This window comes from Glycine soja, chromosome 10 (genome assembly GCF_004193775.1).
Source record: "Glycine soja cultivar W05 chromosome 10, ASM419377v2, whole genome shotgun sequence".
Classification (NCBI taxonomy): Eukaryota; Viridiplantae; Streptophyta; class Magnoliopsida; order Fabales; family Fabaceae; genus Glycine; species Glycine soja.
In genome coordinates, this window is record NC_041011.1 from 17914172 (window position 1) to 17935536 (window position 21365).

Sequence of the window (21365 nt, forward strand, 5' to 3'; positions counted from 1 at the left end):
AGAACCAAGATTTACTCTTTCAAGTTTTTCTGTATTTGATAAGTCTAGGATCTCAAATTAAGTCTTGGAAGCAATAAAGATCAATTGCCATTCAACATGGATGGTTTTGTAACAGAAAAAATACATCAGAATACTAAAAAATCATTAAATTCTTACTCGTTACTTTTTTTGAAAAGAGAAACCTAAGCATACAAAAAGCACATCATCCTAGCCACTAGGTGTGGCTTTTGTGAATGAGCTACCGGTTACCACTTAGAACTCTCTGTCGTACTTTAGACACCAAAATAAAAATGTATTATGTATAGCCCCTTTATATTAAACAAAAATACCACACCACAACTAAGGTTAGTGTCTGGTCTTAGTTGAAAATTGTAAAGAAACACACTATTAAATTGTCAAGGGTGGGAAACATTCATATTAAACAAAAATAATCAATCCACAATAAGTCTATAACCAAATTTGTATTCCTATAAAGAGGAAAAAATCAGAAGAAGAAATAGACAAGTGTTCTGCTTTTTTATTCTTTAATTTGAACCTAAAAAGAAAAGCAAATGTGTGCATATTTGACTTGGTTGCGTCTTGATTGAAGCGGTATCTTTTTTAATCTTTAATTAAGACCAAGAAAGGTTGTTATCTCTTTATATTGTAGTGCTACTCTAGAGTTGCTAGCTTTGGAAAGTCTAACAAAGAAATTAAGAAGTAAAAGACATGCAGAAGTTTGCTACACATAGTCCCAATCAGCATAAGCATGCATCAATGATACTATATTATATAAAAAAAGGAAGATATGCTAAACCAACCTGGATGTAATCAAGTACATCAACTGTTCCAACCCGTGATCCTCCTTTTTGTTGAAATGATTATCCACTAATAAAGTTTTTCCTGAAATAATAACACCTCAAAACATCCGTGTTAAACTCAATGTTGTTAATTTGATGCATCAATCAAAATAGTTGACAGTGGTATTCCCGTAATATTAGCTCAAAGATTTCGATTCACAGCTCTAAATTTAAAAATTTAGAAGCAGGGGCTTACAACATTGATAATTTGGTATGAATGGATTTAAAGGAATAACTTCACTCATGACTAAGGCCTATAAAAAAAGTTCAGCACAAGTTCAAAATTAACAGCACAAAAGTAGAATTGTAGTTACGATATACCCCTTAAAGTATTATCTACTCCTTTCTCCTGTTTGAAGCAATATTTTCATTGAAACTAATGGCTCCTTGACAAATCTTTTATTAATCAAGCATGGAACCTAAATTATAAGGGTTGGACATGAATCATCTCTAGACCCTAGGCGGCAACAAGGAGAGAGAAAGACACGTGACCTACACTCCATGCCTTTCTCTTTCCTTGTCGTTACACCGTGTAAATGGAGATTAGGGGGTTCAGTTAGTTTATTTTAGAGAATAAGTATCTTTTTCTTTTACTAATTTTCTGATATTTGTATATATAATTTTATGATATATCTACACAAAATGAGAAAAGACTTTTTAAATTCTAAATTTGTAAAACCCAAAAATGAATAAAAAAAGACTAAAACAAGATAGTTGGATCACACTATAGAAGTTATGTTACGACACATCATGTTGTTTCATGAATTCTGAAATGTACAAAGCAAAGCAACACTACATCAGTAAAGGCAAATTTTTGTTTCCAAAAGGGATAAACCTGATCCATCATTCCCATTTAACAGATAAGCCTAGCATATTTAGTAATAAGCCTAATTTGATCCATCCATTCGTTATTTGTTCGTTTCTATAGTATATAATTTTTTTATGTCCATAGTATATACTCTCTTTTTTATTGCCAAAGTATTTGTTAGAGTAGAGACATAAATAATCCTCATCCAAAATTATACTTCACATGATATTAATAAATCAAGGCGTAATAGTGGTGGTAGCTGAAAATGGTAGTATGATTTTTTAATAGGTCAATGCAAAAAATTCATTCTCGGTCATATATATTAGAAAAATCCACAAAGGACAAAACTATTAATTATGAAAGCAAAGAATGAACTAAATGAATAGAGGAAAAACAACATTCATAATAGAGGAAAAAAGAGTAAGTTTAGAAAGGAGATCATCCAAAGGGAAATAGTTCTCAGCATCTACCTAGTCTTTTCCTCCATCTATAAGTTAATAAATCCTACTATTAAGTTCAGAGCCATCATTCTCAGCCTACATGATCATTTTCACTTTTTAGCTATGTCTACAATTTGCCTTGAGTTGAAACTATTTTATCAGAGTTATCCACTAAAATTTAGCTTGTTACAAGAAAATTATCATACAAAATTGTTACGGTGTTGTAACAACCCTTGCAGATAATGACTAGCTTGTAGATAATTGTAGCTTACAGATAATGTGTACCTTATAGATGATTGAATACCTGCCACGAGATAAAAAGGTCACAACATATTCAAATAATGGGTACTTAGAGATAACCTGTCAGTTTGGGAACCCGCCTACTAAGCGTGGAACGTCCATGCTCATGAGGCAGGGCTAACATGGAGGGCAAACATGTGTATTTGAGGGCCACATTGCTTGTCACGCGTATTTTGTGGACCCTGGATAGTACATAAGACCCCTAAGCTCTAAGTCGGCTTGTCAACGAAAGAGGTTGTCTAGTGATGCAATCTTACCCCCCCCAAGGGTATTGGATAGAAGAATCCAAGAGGATTGGGCTAAAGCTACTAAAGAAGGCCCTAGGGTTCTCATGATCCTCAGGGTAGATTTCTGAGCCCATGGGCCAAGGTTGGATCCACTTTTCTTTGTAAATATTTGAATATGTTTTTCCTTCTTTTGGGCCTTGTATTTTGGCCATTCTAGTAGTATAGGGTTTTAGCCTTGTATTTCAGGGCATTTTGAGTAGTCTTTGTAGTATGGACTTTTTTTGTATTTTCATGTATTTTGTCATGGGGTGAGCTTAGCTATTATAGGGGGTGTGTAGCTAAGCTCTAACTTCTCATCTTAAGGAGGTGCACTTAGCTATTAGACAGGTGTGTGTAGCTAAGCTCTAGCTTCTCTAGGAATCTTCTCATGGAAGCTTCTCAAGGAAGTGTCTCAAGGAAGCTTCTCAAAGAGGTGAGCTTAGTTATTAGAGGGGTGTGTGTAGCTAAGCTCTAGTTTCTCAAGGAAGTTTTCTCAAAGAAGCTTCTCAAGGAAGTTTTCTCAAGAAAGCTTCTCAAGGAAGCTACCTAGTCTATAAATAGAAGCATGTGTAACACTTGTTGTAACTTTGATGAATGAGAGTCTTATGAGACACAACTCAAAGTTCAACTTCTCTCCCCCTTTTCCTTCTTCAATTTTGTGCTCCCCCCTCTCTCTTTCTCTCTCTCTTTTCCTCCATTGAATCATCCTCTCCAAACTTCTTATCCAAGGCACATTCTTGGTGGTGAAGCTCCTTCTTCCATGGCTTATTCCCTAGTGGATGGTGCCTCCTTTCTCCTCTTCTCCTTTTCCTTCCGCTGCATCTCCATGGTGGAAAACCACCATTGAAGGACCTCATTGAAGCTCAAAGATCCAACCTCAATAAAAGCTCCACAAGCAAGCTTCCATCATCAAGTGTCAAGGGAAATTATTTTGTGTTAAGGGAGATTGCTCGGTGTTGAGGGTGGTAACCTCGACTAGTGTAAGAGTTGTAGGTTTGTGAGGCATGTCAAGCTCCCCTAGCTTGGACGACTGTTGTTTAGGCTTCTTCTGGCAAGTTGTCTGGGGTGGACAAGCTTTTGATCTTGCAAGCAAAATTAGACGTGTCAGGTGGATGATGTCCTTATATATGATGATTCAGCCCTTTTCTGATCATTGGAGGATGCATTGAAGACAAATGTTTCATTTTGTCTTTTGCTACAGGCGAGTGCAACACACACATATTACTCTTGCATACGTATCACTCATGGAGTGGGTGTGTACTGAAGATGCAATACGTGGGTGAGTGGAGCTGCATCATGGTTTAAAAAATTAAGGCACCATTTTAGCTTATGCGAGTTACCGAAAAGTCACGCCTCCACTAATGGAGTGAAAGTTTGATTTTTGATTGTCACCATTTTCGAATTTCTACTTTCTCTGGATACAAGTGTAGCAACATTTACAATGTTTGATCGATATGTTCATCAAATTCTAAATAGAAGGGCTTCCAAATTCCTTCACACCCAAAATGGAAATAATGCAAACATATCCACAATAATACATAACTTTTTCAATTGCTCTTTTATTTTTGAAATCAATCTCACAACTTACAACCTTATAGAGGGGTTCTAAGCCTACACCAACACATAGTGGTGTAGTTTCAACTTTTAAACATTTGCTAACAATGAACATAAAAAAAAAGGTGAAATTGTACAAATTGACATTATTTTTTTATTTTCACTGTTAACAAAATTAACTAAATATTGAGATACATTCATAAACCGCGCAACACCTGGGTAAACATCTAGTTATTAACTAAATATAGAGATACACTTGATTGTAAATGGAATCACTACTAGAAAATAGGCTTTTAAAATCGGTTAATTATTAATGACTTTTAAAATCGATGTTGCTTTCTGCTCAACAACATTTGTTTCTAGAAGAACCGATGTTGTCGTACATTCACAACATTGATTTTTCTAAAAAACCAATGTTGTTTTTTTGCAATTTTATTTTAATATCTTGTATGTTTTTTAAATTACCCCAAACTTAAAAATTGAAAAAATAACTAGTCCACATAGTTTTTAGGCAATTCAAATTTTGCCCAAAATAATTGAATAATTAGTATCAGATAAAAGAAATGTTTAAAATAATGAAAACAATAATGTCAATACACACTACTAGAAAAAATGCTTTTAACATCATTTATTTTGGGCATTTAACATCGATTTTGAACCAAGGTTAAAAGTATTAATGTTAGCATCGGTTATAAAAAAAATTGATGTTTTGTAAAGTAAGAAATAAACCAGAAAAGGTAAAATATGCAAAATCAAACCAATGTTGTGTCAAAAATAACATTGGTTTTAGTGAGATATCCTAGTGAGTTTGATTTAATATAAATAATTCATATATACAAGTCAGTATCATCTTTAAATGCAAGAAAAACCTTCACCTAGTGGTGTACCACAATAGAGTCTTCAATCATTATGTGGTCCACATCTAGTCCTAGTGAGACATCCTCATTGGCATACTTGTGGAGAATGTGCCTCAAACAAAGACATGCACAAATACTTATAGTCATATTACACTAGACACAAACCCGCATGTTGTGCGGGTTGATAAATAATTAAAGAAATATTTATATAAATTATTTGTTCAATAAATTAAATTTTAAAATATAATTGTGAATTATATTTTATATTATTTTTTTGTTAAAGGAGACAAAAAAAATTATGTATAAATTAAGATATTTTTTATTTATCAATATATTTAGAAGGGAATATTCTAAAATTGGAGGCTGGCCACTCAACAAAAGTTTATTAACCTGAAGATAAAAGTAAGCATTAGGTATAAATTTGATAAGAGCAATATTAGAATAAAGTGAAATTGACATAATAAAGCAGTCTAAGAAATATATTTAATGAAATAAAAAATAGTCAACCATAATGGTAAAAAACATAAAAATGATGTAAATAAACACCAAAAATTGTTCATTTAAATAGACCTTTTGTATTTATTTCCTTTTTCCGGTGACCTGCTTTTGAATTTTGTTTTCTTTGGTGTGATCCATTTTAAACTTAAAAGTAAGATTAACTCTTCATCAAAGGATGTCAGACCAACTTATTTATTCGTCTTTCTCCTTAATGGACTTTCAAAGATTGAATAAACTTCATTTGATGATGAAGATGCATCTTTTGACTTATTGGATGCTTGTAGCTTTGAGCTTTTACTTATCACAAATTGTTTTTTCACACTTTTTAATAGATTTTCTTCTTCTTTTGATGATGAAGATGTATCTTTTAACTTCTTCAATAGTTGTAGCTTTGGACTTTGATTTCTGACAATTTGTTTATTTGCCTTCTTTCCTAATGGACTTTGTGAGATTTGATAAACTTCTTCATTAGATGATGAACATGCACCTTTTGACTTGTTGGATGCTTGTAGCTTTGGGCTTTAACTTATAATTAGTTCTTCACCTGACTCATCCGATGATATTTGTTGTGTTGAAGTGGGCTCCTTTTTTCATAAAAATATTAATTAGTGGATGAAAGTGCCTTTGTAAAAGGTATTTAATATGGGGTATGTTAGCCTTATTTTCATTTCGGGTGTGAAGGAGTTCAAATGCTTTTGTGTTTAGAATTTGTTACACATCTCAATCGAAAATTGTGAATGTTGCTACATTGGTGTCATCATATACTTTCAATTTTATCTTGAACCAAACAAGATTTCAAAGTTTTTAATATTTATTTAATTATGTTATAAAAAATAATTCATTATATACAAAACATTAAACCTTGTTGGGTACTTGGATGATTGTCTGCATTCTCTGCAAGTGTATTGATTTCCCTCTTTTGTAACTTTCTTTTACCATTTCTCACATGCAACATAATTCAAAATGCAACCGAACCATCGATCTCATTGATTGTTGCATGAATTGTGAACACATTATCCTGTTATTTTATATATGTTAAAACTAAGAAAAAAGAAAGTATTATTGAATATTATGAACATGAAGGTCATGATAGGGTTACATACATGTGATTTTGATACCCATCTCATGGACATTATATCTTGCAAAGATATTCTATTTTTTGACATTCTCTTGTCAATATCAATGTTGGTAGAATTTGGAGAAGATAGTTCTTTTATTTAATGTTGCTCCATTTTTTCTACAAAGTAGTTATTTAATATGAAATTTATAATTTTTTAGCTACATCAATCAAAGAATTATAATAAACTAACAATTTTGTTTGTTGAATGTTACAAAATGTGTAATAAAATAAAATAAAAGAAGGAAGTTCATTTTACTCTATTTGAACTTTACAAAATCAGGATTGTCTAGATTGATATTGATCCTTGTACTTGAAGTTGAGTTGATTGAATACTCATCTAAAAAATATTATTAAAATATAATTGTTGGTAAATTAAAATTACTATAGTAAATAAAATATAATAAAATTATTGTAAGCAGAAAGTATGATATAGACTACATTGAATTAAAATTATTTATTTATTAAATAAGTTTAATTGAAAATAATACTTAAGAAAGTAAAGAAACATCTAGAATAAATAAATAAATATCAAATTAAATAAACATGCTAATATAAAAATAAAGAGATAGGAAATTATGGATCAATTTTTATTTAAATGTTATTTAGAGATTATATATATATATATCTTAATATAAAACTTAAATTAAGAAAAATAATTTCAATTTCCATAGTGAAATGCATATGAAAATCATTTAATGTAAACGTTAAGTATAATTTAACCATCCATTTATTTAGTTATCCATATTTTTTTGGCTGAATTATCTATATACATATATACATATATATATATATATATATATATATATATATATATATATATATATATATATATATATAATTAGCCTTAGTTTCACTTTGGTTATTAGTCAATTGATCTAAGGAAACTTCCAAAGAAAAACGTCCGATTGATTTTTTTTTATTTTATTATTATTTTTCAAGATATTTTGATTATTTTATTATTTATTTTGCTTTTTTTTTTAGTTTAACTGAGGTTACAACGTGAACGATCGGTTAGATTTTGTTTTAAAAGTGATTAAATGATATTACAACACAAATGATAGATTGAAATTCATTTTATCATTTATTAGGTGAGAAAACGACTTAAATAAACGGTAAAAGCGCAATAAAGATGAAAGAAAAGAAAACCGAAAATGAACGAAATAAAGATGAAAGTAAAAAAAATAAGAAATGAATTGAAAGTCTCAGATTCAAAAACTTACCCGTTGAAGAACGAAGAACGAAGAACGAAGAACGAACGAAGAACGAAGAACGAAGAACGAACGAAGAACGGATGAAGAACGGTGAAGAACAACAGAAAACCTTCACGGATTCGCTCACGGAAACATCTCGGAAGCGTTACGGAAGTACCTCGGCTTGGATTTTCTTCACAAAAACAATTTTTTCCACCCAAAACAGCTGAAATACATAGCTAGGGGGCTGAGGGATCCTTAGAACAACCCCCTTCAGCCTATTTATAGGAAAAGGGGGGAGGAGGTTGCCGCCCAGTTCGCCCAGGCGAGCTGGGTTGCTTCTAGAAGCAATCCAGCTTCAAAAAATACCCTGGAAGACCCACTTCAAAATTTCAAAATTGCTATTCGCACCCCCCATTTTGATATGTTCACTCCCCTTCTTTCGTAATTTACGGGAAAGTTACGGAAGCCTATAGGACTTGATTTTTTTTTCTTTTTTCTCTTCCTTCTCACCCATATTAAGTGAAATATGCTTATTTAGCGTTATGGGAATTTTACGAAAGCATTATAGGTGTCCCGAAGCCCATTTTTTAACAAAACAGAGGAGGTGGTTGCCACCTAGCTTACCCAAGCGAGCTCAGCTAGCCTAAGCGAGCTCAGCTAGCCTAAGCGAGCTAGGGTGCTTCCACCTTAAGCAAGAAAATGTCCAGAAACCTCTAGAAGGGCCCAGATTTGAAAATTACTATTTGCACCCCTCATTTTACTAAATACACCCCTTTGCCCCCTTTTTTGCTGATTCTTTTTCCGCAACGTTACGGAACCTCACGAATTACGTAATGATACTTGTTTTCTTTTTGTAATGTCACGAAACTTTACGGATTATGCAACCATCCCCTCTTCGGCTTCTGCAATGTTACGGAACTTTACGGATTGCGCAATAATGTTCTTTCAACTCCCGACATGTCGCGAAACTTCACGGATTGCCTAACGATGGGCGTCAAGTACCTCGAAGTGATCAAGCGAGGGTCACATCCCAACAAACAGATGGTCCCCGGATGAAATTAGGGTATGACAACACGTGTATTAATTGTTTCTATGTTCCCATCCTTTTGGCTGGTTTTCCTTATTAAATAAAGTTGTTTGATTTTTGCATTGGATTACTTCTGTTTTGTTGTCTAAAAGTTGTGAAAACATGTTAATCAACTTCAGTTTGAGCCATGATTGTTGTTGATCCTCAACAATTTGGGCTAAAACCCCAGTGTAGTAAACACTGTGGTGTATCAAGAAGAAGTAGCAGAATATGAACGAAATGAAGGGAACATGGGGAATTCTCATTAAGTTCTACTGAGAGAGACACATAATGAGAGGTAGCCAAGCTTCAAATATTTGAAGTTCTAGCTAGTACACTTGAATTATTATCTTTTTCTTAAGCTCCTTTACCTTTGCCTGGTAGTGGCTGGGGTTGAGTAGGCTTATGTGACAGGGCAGCAGAGATTGGGAAGTTAATTTATGGTTTTGGGTTGCAGATGAGTGATTTCAGTGATAAGCTAATGATAAAGTTTTTGTGGGGATGTAATTGTGTTTAGATGTTTTGAAGGTATTTCTAGATTAAAGGTTAACATTCATAAGACCTAAACCTTGCCGACAAGATGAAAATGGTTATGGGGAGGCAAACTTGTTGAAAGAATTTTAAGTGTCATGATTTGTTGGCTCTAGCTATCTGCTTGGAGCCAACTATGTAATTGGATTTTTGGATGTTACTATTATTCATCAATTAGTTACCATTGTCCACAACGTTTTCAGTTTAGAGTGGAGGCATGCGAACAAGCATGTGAGTATGACTATGTACTATGTAGTGCATATATAGGTCATGGGAGAAAAGCCTATTGGCAAATGACTGAATTGATCTTTCTCCCAAAAGAAATGACAGGAATACACTCTTTTAAGCACACTCCTTCTTCGCATCTTCTGTTGGTCAAAGAAAAGGCATGAGTGGAATCTTAATAATAAAGGCACTCTCTAAATGATAATGCTGTTCTTCTTTCTATGATAGTACATGCTAATGGTAGAGGACATAGCTACTTGCACTACTAAAAAAACAGCTTTCTACATCGCCCAATTAACATCGGTTATAGCTAAAACCGATGTTAACGAAAGCGCGGTGGCATTTTTGTAAACAAGTAGACTTAGTTAACATCGGTTTTGGAAAAACAGATGTTAGTATGCCATTGTTAACATCGGTTTTGTAAAAACTGATGTTATCGAGTTGATGTTAACATCAGTTTTATTATAACCGATGTTACGTAGTTGATGTTAACATCGGTTATTTTTAAAAAACCAATGTTGTTATCATTATAAATTAAACTTCTGAAATTGCACAACCCGCGCTTGAACCCTATCGTTCTTCTTCTTTCTCCTTGCGCTTGAACCCTATCGTTCTTCTTCTTTCTCCTTGCACTTGAACCCTATCGTTCTTCTTCTTTCTCCTTGTGTCAAAGTCGCCTGCGCTTCCGTGACTGCAACCACATTATGGAGATCGTGTTTGTGGAGATCGTCTTTGGCACTTATCCATTGAGGTACGTCCTTTCGTTTTAACATTAGGCGTTCGTCGTTTTAACATTAGGCGTTCGTTGTTTTAACCCAGGGCTTTATTGTTGTTTCTCCTTCTGCCTGAGTTCGTGTTTGTCGCAAACTGGGTTGCGCTTCCGTGACTGCAACCACATTGTTGAGTTCGCGTTTGTGGAGTTCGTGTCTGCGCTTCCATCGAAGGTGTGTCTCTGTTGTATGTTAATGATGAAAATCCATTGTTCAATGGTCTGTCTTTGTTGTGATGTTTTGAAACCCTAGTTAGGCACAAAGGGTTAATCGTAACTGAATGTGTAGTGATTTAGGACTATATGTAACTACCTTAAGCAGTTATTGCAGAATAAATTATGGAGTAACAGCAGGGGGGTTAGGCAGTTTTTAGTGGATTTTCAGGAAGAGAGACATGAGGCTGTCAAATTTACATAGAGGGTTTCAGGGACAAAGCTTTGATTTACACAGAGGGTTTCAGGGACAAAGCTTTGATTTACATATTGAATTTCATCCAAATTTTTGACAAGTCATTGTTACTTCCATGAATATTGATATTGTATCATGCTTAATTATATGCATTTGCTTATTATGATCATTGTGTGTTGTGTGATTATTTCTTCCATGCAGGTACATGATTCCTATTTGTTGTGAGAGTGAAATGATGGGCAGCAGCACCAACTGAGGTGAGTTTATATTTCCTTTTTTTGTCTTTATCTTTGTTAGTTTGTTATATAGTTTTTATTTTATATGTTTGAGTTTTAAATCTGTAAAAAATAGAAATAGAAAGGTCTGGTGATTGCTTAGGAATTCCTTGCTATTTCATGGCATTCCTTTTGAACCTCAAAAGGTGCTTATGATGGCCTTTGGTTAAATTTCTGATTATATGTATTGGGGTCCTTGTGCTGGGTTATTGTTGGGTTTGTTTTGGTTTTTGGAAGGTGGCACTTTTGTGTCTTGTATCTTTTATTTTCAGTACCTGTGTTACTGTTCTGTTTAATATTTTTTTTTGAATTGCAAAGATAATTTATATTGATAATTAGAAGTACCAGTGGTACTACAGATTACAAAGAGACATTTTTTTTGCACAACAAAAATCAATATATTATATATGAAATTCAGTACTAGGTGTACTGAAGATACAAAGTTAAAAAGCAAGACAATTATAGTCTGCATCCAATTAGGAGAGACCGAATATAGCCCACAAAAATACAAACCCATCCCCTTTAAGAAAGAACATCCTTTAGATTGGTTGACCAGAAATTAAAGTGCATTTGGAAGTCCTTCTCCACACATTTTATCCAGGACCAGGTGTGGAACAAGGCATCATCCATGACCTTTTCAGGAGTGAACGACTGGTTCTTGAATATCTTGGCATTTCTATGGTACCAAATGGAGAAGGACAGGGCTAGCCACAAAAATTCCCATCTTTTGTTGGTACTATCTTTGCTATTCCACTGGGTGAATTGTAAAAAATGATTCTTTGGATCTATGGAATAGGAACCCACTCTATTAACCCATCTCATTGTCTCCCACCAAAGACTCCTAGTCTTTTCACAGTTGAACATAAGATGATAAATCGATTCTTCTTCATGGTCACATAAAGGACAGCTATAAGAAGGCAGTGTGACCTGTGTCTTTCTAAGATTGTCCCTAGTAGGAAGTCTATTCTTGAAAAGTCTCCAAGAAAAAGCACTCACTTTTGGGGGAATTTTCAATTTCCACATAATGTTAAGAGCATTGTCTTCACTATCACTATGGTGAGCCTCCTGCAGCACTTTGTAGGCAGAATTTGTTGAAAAAACTCCATTAGTGTCTGGCTTCCACCAAAGGAAATCTCTGCTGGATTGGTGAATGTGAACAGAATCGATCTCAACTAGGAAATCAGCTGCCAATTGAATTTCATGATCAAAAAAATTCCTTCTCCATGATAACTTCCATTCCCACCTACCCTCCACAAAATCTCCCATAGAATTGATTGATGAATTCTACTGTTTACTTATTAAATATAACTGGGGATATTTTCCTTGGAGAGTACAGTTGTCCTCCATCCATTTATGCTTCCAGAAATTGATGCTGGACCCCCTTCCCACTCTCCATTTTAAATTATCAGTTAAGCATTCATTGTGATGCTGTTGGAAGATACTCTTCAAATCCTGCCACCATTGGGAAGTGAAATTCCTCCTTCCACCACAAATCAACTCCTTCCACCCACCATACTTAGAGATTAAAATTCTAGACCAAGGCTGGTCTTGATTGTTAGCCAGCTGCCACCCCCATTTGCCAAGTAAAGCCGCATTAAATAAAGATAAGTCTTTAATCCCTAGACCCCCTTTGTTCTTAGGAAGACAAACTTTGTCCCACTTCACCCAAGGAATCTTGCTGGCCTCTTGGTGACTTCCCCACAGAAAATTTCTCTGGATGGAGACAATTTTTTGCACCACTTTTTTGGGGATCCTAAAGAAGGATAGAAGGTAGATAGGTAAGGCTGAGAGGACAGAATTAATAAGAGTGATTTTGCCCCCCATTGATAGAGTTCTTTGCTTCCATTTTGCAAGTTTGACTTCAAACTTCCTTACAATAGGCTGCCACACGATCCAGCTCTTAGAGGACACCCCAACTGGAATTCCAAGATAAGTAAAAGGAAATTCCAAAGTACTGCAATTAAGGAATTGGGCAGCTTCCCTGAACCAACTTGCTGATTTACCCAAACAACCAAAGTGGCTTTTAGAGTAATTTATCTTGAGACCAGATGCTTCCTCAAAGCACCTCAGAACACATTTTAAGGTTCTCACATTTTGCTTAGTAGCATCTCCAAAAAACAAAGTATCATCATCATATTGGAGGATGTTCACCTCTTCTTTTAAAGATCCCACTAGGTAGCTTCTGAATAGGTTCTTGGACACAGCTGACCTCATGAAGCCTGTGAGACCTTCCGCTACAATGTTGAAGAGAAAAGGTGCAAGGGGATCACCTTGCCTTAGACCTCTCTTAGGAGTAAACTCCTTAGATGGACTCCCATTAATTAAAATGGATATAGTTGCAGTATTTAGACAACCATTTATCCATTTCCTCCAGCTTTCACAAAATCCCATCCTTTTAAGCATGTAGTCAAGAAAACCCCAAGAAACCGAGTCATACGCGTTTTCAAAGTTGGCTTTGAAGACCATGCAAGGTTTACTTCTAGATTTGGCCTCAGCTATAGTCTCATTGGCAATTAAAACACCATAAAGAATGTGTCTCCCCTTCATAAAAGTCGTCTGCCTTTCATCTATAAGGTGAGGTAATACAGCAGCCAGCCTTTTGGCCAAAACTCTTGCCACAATTTTATAGACACACCCTATAAGGGAGATGGGTCTATAATCATTGAAAGATTGAGGGTCATTAATCTTTGGAATGAGGGCTATAAAGGAAGCATTAGAAATAGAATTCATCCATGAATCTCATGATGTCTGGTTTCAAAATCTCCCAAAAGTGTTTAGTAAAATTAAAATTGAAGCCATCCGGGCCAGGGCTTTTGTCCCCCCCCACAATCCCAAACTGCAGATTTGATCTCCAATTCATTAAATCTGGACACAAGGCTTTCTTTGTCTCTTAGATCCAGAGAGGAGAAGTAAACACCATCCAGTGTTGGCCTGTTAGAACAATCCTCCAAAAATCTGTCTTTGAAATAAAGGACAGCTGCATTTTTAACCCTGCAAGGTTCATGAATCCACACACCATCCATGAAAATACCTGGAATAGCATTTTTTCTTCTTCTATGATTGATCAATCTGTGAAAATAAGTAGAGTTGCTGTCCCCTTCTTTTAGCCACTTAATTCTAGCCTTTTGTCTCAACATAGATTCATATGCATAAGCTGCCTCCCACAATTGAACTTGAAGAGATTTCTTAAGAGTGACTTCCACTTGGGATAAAGGTCTGTCATTTAGATTCATATGATATGTATTCTTAAAAAATTGTCAATGAGCTGTTTGATAGAATGACTGAAAAAGGTTTTAAATACACTCTCAGTATAATGTCTTTTGAGAGTCAATTTATCACCATGAAGTGAGAGTCATATTGTTGATAAAAGGCTTTAAATACATTGTGGCTAATTTCTGTTTGGTTTTTTTTAGGGCTATCATTTACTACTGCTAATTGGCGTTGCTGCGGAAGCGCTTTGATTATATCTTTGAAGCCTCAAAGTCAGGTATTTATATCTTTGATTCAAAAACTAATTTGAAATTGTTGTTGTATGCATTACTGGTATATTTGTAACTTATGCTATGCCTGTCTACATGACCTTTGTTTCATTGGACTGATATCTTTGAAGTATTTACTGTGATTTAAACTCTCATAACTTGTTCATTGTTAGTGTTGAATGTTTTTGTAATTTTATCTGCTGCCTTTCTATATATATATGTTGTGACTGCCACTGCCCTTCTCTCTCTCTTGTATTATCTTTTTTTTATCAGCAAAATTATAATTTGTATTAATAACTGTGAGTATCAGAGGTACTAAATATACAAGGTAGAAACCAGCAGACTAGCAGAAGCATAGGTCCTACGAATTAGGTGCCAATCTAAATAGAATACAATAACCCTGCACTGCTACCCTAATCAAAAAATGTTGTTGATAAATTACTAGACCAATAGTTGTAGGGCTGGGCAAAGCCTTTCTCCAGCTGTCTTGTCCGCAAATTCCCTTTTTTTTGCTCAGCAAAATTAGATATTATATATATTGAAAACTACCAGTGGTACTAGGATTACATTGGTAGATATAAATGTGCATTTGGTTGTTGTTTTATTACAGAACCACTTACAACAAGCTAATTGATACATAGATTGTGAATCCTCTACAACCTATTTACTAAACACTTCCTTTAGGTTGGAGGACCACTGATTAAAATGTGTTCCAAAGTCTGTCTCCATATTTCTAAATGGACAGGTTCCTCCTCTACATCTCCACAAAATGGGCATTGTACCTCATTTAATTATCACAACCTGCCGCCTTCTAAGATTCATCCTAGTTGGAAGTCTGTCCATAATTAGCCTCCAAGCAAAAACCGGTGATTTACTTGGTATTTTGAGCTTCCAAATGTCCACAAAGTCCAAATTCTGATTAGCTCCCATCTGTGCTTCCCATATCAAGTCATATCCGCTTTTTGTTGAGTAGTATCCAGTTTGATCATGCTTCCAGCTACACCTATCCTCCCTATTTGGCTGAATCTGCTGCTGTGATAGTTCTCCAAGGAAATTATCTGCCATTTGAATTTCACTATCAAAAAGAGCCGTCCTCCAAGATAGTTTCCACTCCCATCCGCCGTTGGTGTTATTCCCCATATTCATAATGATTTGTTTCTGTTGATAAGAAATTCGGTACAGCCTTGGTTATTTGTCCATTAATGGTTTAGCATTATGTGTCCAAGGGTCCTCCCAAAATCTTAACTTCTCCCCACCTCCCACCTTCCAATTTCTTTCCGTTTTGACTACCTGGTTCTGTTGTTGCTGCTGACTTGATAGCAGGTCCCTCCACCAAATAGAGTCTTGGCTTCCTCTAATGCCTTCCTCCAATGCCCTCCAGCCTCCATTCTTTGAGACTATGAACTCTGCAGATTATCAACCCCTTCCATTCGCTGCAAGAGTTCCAATATGCTTCCAGCTTTTATCTTAGCTCTATCAGTTCCATTTTCTGACAACTCCTGCAGTGCTGCTTCTGCACCATGTTCTTTCGCTAGTTTTAATTGCAGTGGATCTCCGGTGCATAGTGACCACAAGACAGCAGCAACATTCTCTTGATTGCGTGGAGAGCCGGTTCGTATAACCTCAACAACAATATGAATTGGCTTGGTTCTTCAACACAAGTGTCTGCTGTCCTGTATGCAAAGGACAGCAGTAGTAGCATCCTGTATGCACAAGTGTCTGCTGTGTCTTGGGGCAGGTTCTTCAACACACACACACACAGAAACACACCCACACACAGAAACACACACACAGAGAAACACATACACACAGAAACACACACACACAAAAACAAACACACACAGCCACACACACACACACACACACACACACACACAGAAACACACACACACACACACACACAGAAACACACACACACACACACACAGAAACACAGACACACAGCCATACACCCACATACATACACATAGCCACAGCCACACACACACACACAGAAACACACACACACACACACACACACACACACACACACACACACACACACACACACACACACACACACACACACAGACCCTCATTAGCCCTGTCAGTCCTTCAGCCACTAAGTGAAAGAGTAATGGAGCCAAAGGGTCTCCTTGTCTCAACCCTCATGATATGCACACACACACATATACCCAACTACAATATTAAACCATAAGCACCCTTCAAACCCAGCATTTGAAATTAGTTACATAAACAACTGTTGATGTCTATATTTGTCTGTAATTGAATTTGACCTTTTGTATGTTCTTGTATGTGATCAGTGTAATTTGCTATATAAACAATTGTTGTTCATGGTGAGTGAACCTTAGATTCCCGTTTGAGACTGAATGCAATGACTCTTGCGGACAGTATGCATTAGCCATTGTATTTAGTCTTGAATTGTCTGTTTGGACAGTTTGGGGAGACTGGTATTTTTATGTTACATTCATTCGTGAAGGTTATTATTATTTTCATTAATTTGATTAAATTTCGGTTCACTGCATTTCAAGTTGTTCTCAGAGTGCATACTTGATTATCGGGAAATTCATTTGACCGATGTCATGTCGTGTACTTGGAGACCAATGCGAAATGCTGTCGAAATTTAGTCAAATTTTTGTAAATAATGGTAACCTTGACGATTGAAGCTAACATAAAAGACAGTTTTCCTAAATGGGATAGGCCCACACCTATAAATAAAAAAGTGAGATTTTCATGCATGGAATTGCGTAGATGGATCGAAGTTGGATGAATGAAAGTCGCATGAGCCCAGAATATGAGGATGGCGTCGAACAGTTCTTGCAATTTGCTTCAGAAAGAGGTCGACCGAATGAAGAAGGAAAATATTATTGTCCTTGCATCAACTGTTTGAATGGAAGACGACAATTACTCGATGACATACGAGACCATCTATTGTGTGATGGGATTAAGAAGAATTACACAACGTGGATATGGCATGGTGAAGTGACAGACATGCAGAGTGGGTCCCAATCTGAACCGTTTGATGTAGAAATGGGAGATCGGTTAGAGGACATGATTCGTGACCTTGGACAGGAGTCTTTCCAGCAAGCACACGCCCCTGTGTATGAAGGATTGCAGAGTGATTCTAAGAAGCCTTTGTATGCAGACTGCAAGAATTCCTTAACACTGTTGTCTGCTGTGTTAAGTCTGGTTAATGTGAAGGCCAGGTATGGGTGGAGTGACAAAAGTTTCACCTCACTGCTTGAGGTAGTGCACAATCTGCTTCCAGAGGACAACACATTGCCTAAAAGTTACTATAAGGCGAAAAAGATATTGTGTCCGATGGGTATGGAGTATCAGAAGATTCATGCTTGCCCCAATGATTGCATACTCTATAGGCATGAATTCCAAGAAATGTCCAAATGCCCTGTCTGTGGGACTTCACGGTACAAAGTGAAGGATGAAGAGGAAAGCAATTCTGATGAAAACTCCAACAAGGGCCCCCCAGCGAAGGTTTTGTGGTATCTTCCAATCATTCCAAGGTTTAAGCGTCTGTTTGCTAACGAGGACGATGCAAAAGACCTTACATGGCATGCAAATGGAAGGATTTCTGATGGAATGGTCCGTCATCCGGCTGATTGCTCCCAGTGGAAGAAGATTGATGGGTTGTATCCGGATTTCGGGAATGAGCCAAGAAATCTTAGACTTGGACTAGCCAGTGATGGAATGAATCCATATGGCACCTTAAGCACTCAACACAGTTCATGGCCAGTTCTGCTAGTAATTTACAATTTGCCTCCTTGGTTGTACATGAAGCGAAAATACATGATGTTGTCTATGATGATATCGGGCCCAAGACAGCCAGGAAATGACATTGATGTTTATCTAAGTCCGTTGGTTGAAGATCTGAGAAAGTTATGGGATGAGGGGGTTGTAGTGTTTGATGCGTTTCGCAAGGAGACGTTTGAAATGCGTGCAATGCTTTTTTGTACCATTAATGACTTCCCAGCATATGGGAATCTCAGCGGTTACAGTGTTAAGGGTCATCATGCATGCCCCATCTGTGAAGAAAATACAAGTTACATACAACTGAAACATGGGAGAAAAATAGTCTACAGTAGGCATCGCCGCTTTCTAACACCCAATCATCCTTACAGACGACTGAGAAAAGCTTTTAATGGAAGTCAAGAGCATGATATTGCACCGATACCGTTCACTGGTGAGCAGGTATATTAGCGGGTTCAACACCTGAACACTGTATTTGGGAAGACCCAAAAGAAGGATAAAAGTCAGAGTTGCATATGGAAGAAGAGGTCCATTTTCTTTGATCTTCCGTACTGGTGTGATCTTGACGTTAGACATTGTATTGATGTTATGCATGTGGAGAAAATTTTTTGTGACAGTGTGATTGGGACGCTCCTTAACATTCAAGGCAAGACGAAGGATGGCTTGAATACACGTCAAGATCTAGCTGATATGGGTATAAGATCACAGTTGCATCCAAGGTCTGATGGGAAGAAAATTTACTTGCCCCCAACCTGCCATACTTTGTCCAAGAAGGAAAAGATAAGTTTTTGTCAGTGTCTTCGTCGGGTGAAGGTTCCACAAGGATACTCTTCAAATATTAAGAGCCTTGTGCAGTTGAAGGAGCTTAAGCTTGTAGGGTTAAAGTCTCACGATTGTCACGTGCTCATGCAACAATTGTTAGCCGTGGCTATACGAGACATCTTGCCAAACAAAGTCAGGTTCACGATAACTCGCCTGTGCTTTTACTTCCATGCTATATGTAGCAAAGTGATTGATCCAGTAATGTTTGATGAGTTGGAAAATGAGGCCGCAATTATACTGTGCCAGTTGGAGATGTATTTTCCCCCTGCTTTCTTTGACATCATGATTCACTGAATTGTGCATCTGGTCAGAGAAATCAAATGCTGTGGTCCTGTTTATCTACGGTGGATGTACCCGGTTGAGCGATACATGAAGATCTTAAAAGGGTATACAAAGAATCTATATCATCTGGAAGCATCTATTGTTGAGAGGTACATTATAGAAGAAGCCATTGAATTTTGTTCAGAATACTTAGAGAAGGCTAAAGCTGTTGGGCTTCCTGAGTGTCGACATGATGACAGAGTGGGTGGTAAGGGTTCAAGAGGACTGTAGGTGATCACTCCAAGTGTAGAAGATTTGTTACAAGCTCACTTGTATATGTTGAACAACAGTAATGAAGTTTTGCCATACATAGTTAAGCATGAAGCTTTAGTCAAACAGAATAATCCGAAAATGTCAAAGAATTGGGCGTTGAAAAAGCATAACAAAACTTTCTGTGATTGGTTTAAAGATACAATCTTTGTAGATGAGAATGCTTCAGAAACATTAAGAAAACTAGCAGATGGGCCTAAAAGAAATGTTATAACCTGGCAAGGATACGACATAAACAGGTATTTATTTTACACAAAAGCACAAGATGACAAAAGTACAATGCAGAACAGCGGGGTCACCCTAAGGGCTAAATCTTAACACTTTGCAAGTGTCAATGACGCCAATCCCTGTGTAGCTTCCATCCCTTACTTTGGGATCATTGATGAAATTTGGGAGCTTAATTATGTGAAATTTACAGTATGTGTTTTCAAATGTAAATGGGTTGACAGCAACACCGGTGTGCGCACCGATGATATAGGATTTACCCTGGTAGATCTAAAGAAACTTGGTTACCACAATGACCCTTTCATCATGGCAGAACAAGCTAGACAAGTATTTTACGTGCAAGACCCTTGTGATGAAAGGTGGTGCGTGGTTCTGCAGGGCAAAACAGTTGGTGTTAATGTAGAAGATGATGATTCATACATATGTTAGTCCTTTGACCGCTCAAATCACTTGTAACGTTGTCGGAGAAGAAGAAGCTGACGACGTTCATGCAAATCGAAATGATCATGATGAAGGAGAATTGATTAACATCGGCTAATGTAATTTTCTGCAGAGATAGAGGTCACCAAACCTAGTAAGTGACAACTACATTTTTCTCTGATTGAGGCATCGGTTTTTTGTTTCAATTTGCCTCCTTAGGACTTCATCCAGTTCATGTTTGTCGCCAGTTTCATCATCCACCACCCTTTTCTTCTCTGGCTTCTCACGTTCATTGTTGTTAAACCCATATTTATGCTCTCTTCCCTTCATGTCTTGTTTTATCACAACTTTAGCTGAATCTCCCATCTTCAGCATAGTTGAATCTCCTGTCTCATTGTCCAATGACACACTTTGATGGCCTGTATCTCTTTTCTTCGTATGTTCTAGTGCTTCAGCTTCAGAATGCATAAAACAATCAGAATTTTCCAGTGATCACCAAAGGCTTCTGCATCAGCATTGACACTCTCCACCCTCTTTGGTTTATGCTTCTGTGTTTTCTTCCGTGCCTCCTCGTTATAAATCTCAACTTTATTCGAGGTTGCACTAGAACGATCACCACCAATCTGTGCTTCTTCCTCGTCTATCAGGTCAATATCTTTCCTTTCAACTTTTGTTTTGTAAATTACAGTGTAGTTTTCAAAAGCAAAGGTGAAATGAAAGATATTGAGCTGGTAGAGGAGGAACAGGCACGGATTGGTGCTGATCCTTCTAGTGGGACCTCCAATAAATCTGAGAATTATAAGGAGGAAGCATGGAAGAAAACACAGAAGCATAAACCAAAGAGGGTGGAGAGTGTCAACGCTGATGCAGAAGCCTTTGGTGATGACTGGAAAATTCTGATTGCTCTATGCAT

General features: G+C 36.5%; 1 long non-coding RNA gene across 1 annotated transcript; it reads left to right on the forward strand.

The window, feature by feature from the left end:
• The first annotated feature begins 10599 nt into the window (after positions 1–10599).
• Positions 10600–14606, forward strand: LOC114370730. Its single transcript, XR_003657911.1, has 3 exons — positions 10600–10641; positions 11077–11132; positions 14564–14606. It is a non-coding gene; the product is annotated as an uncharacterized LOC114370730 (long non-coding RNA).
• The last annotated feature ends 6759 nt before the right edge of the window (positions 14607–21365 follow it).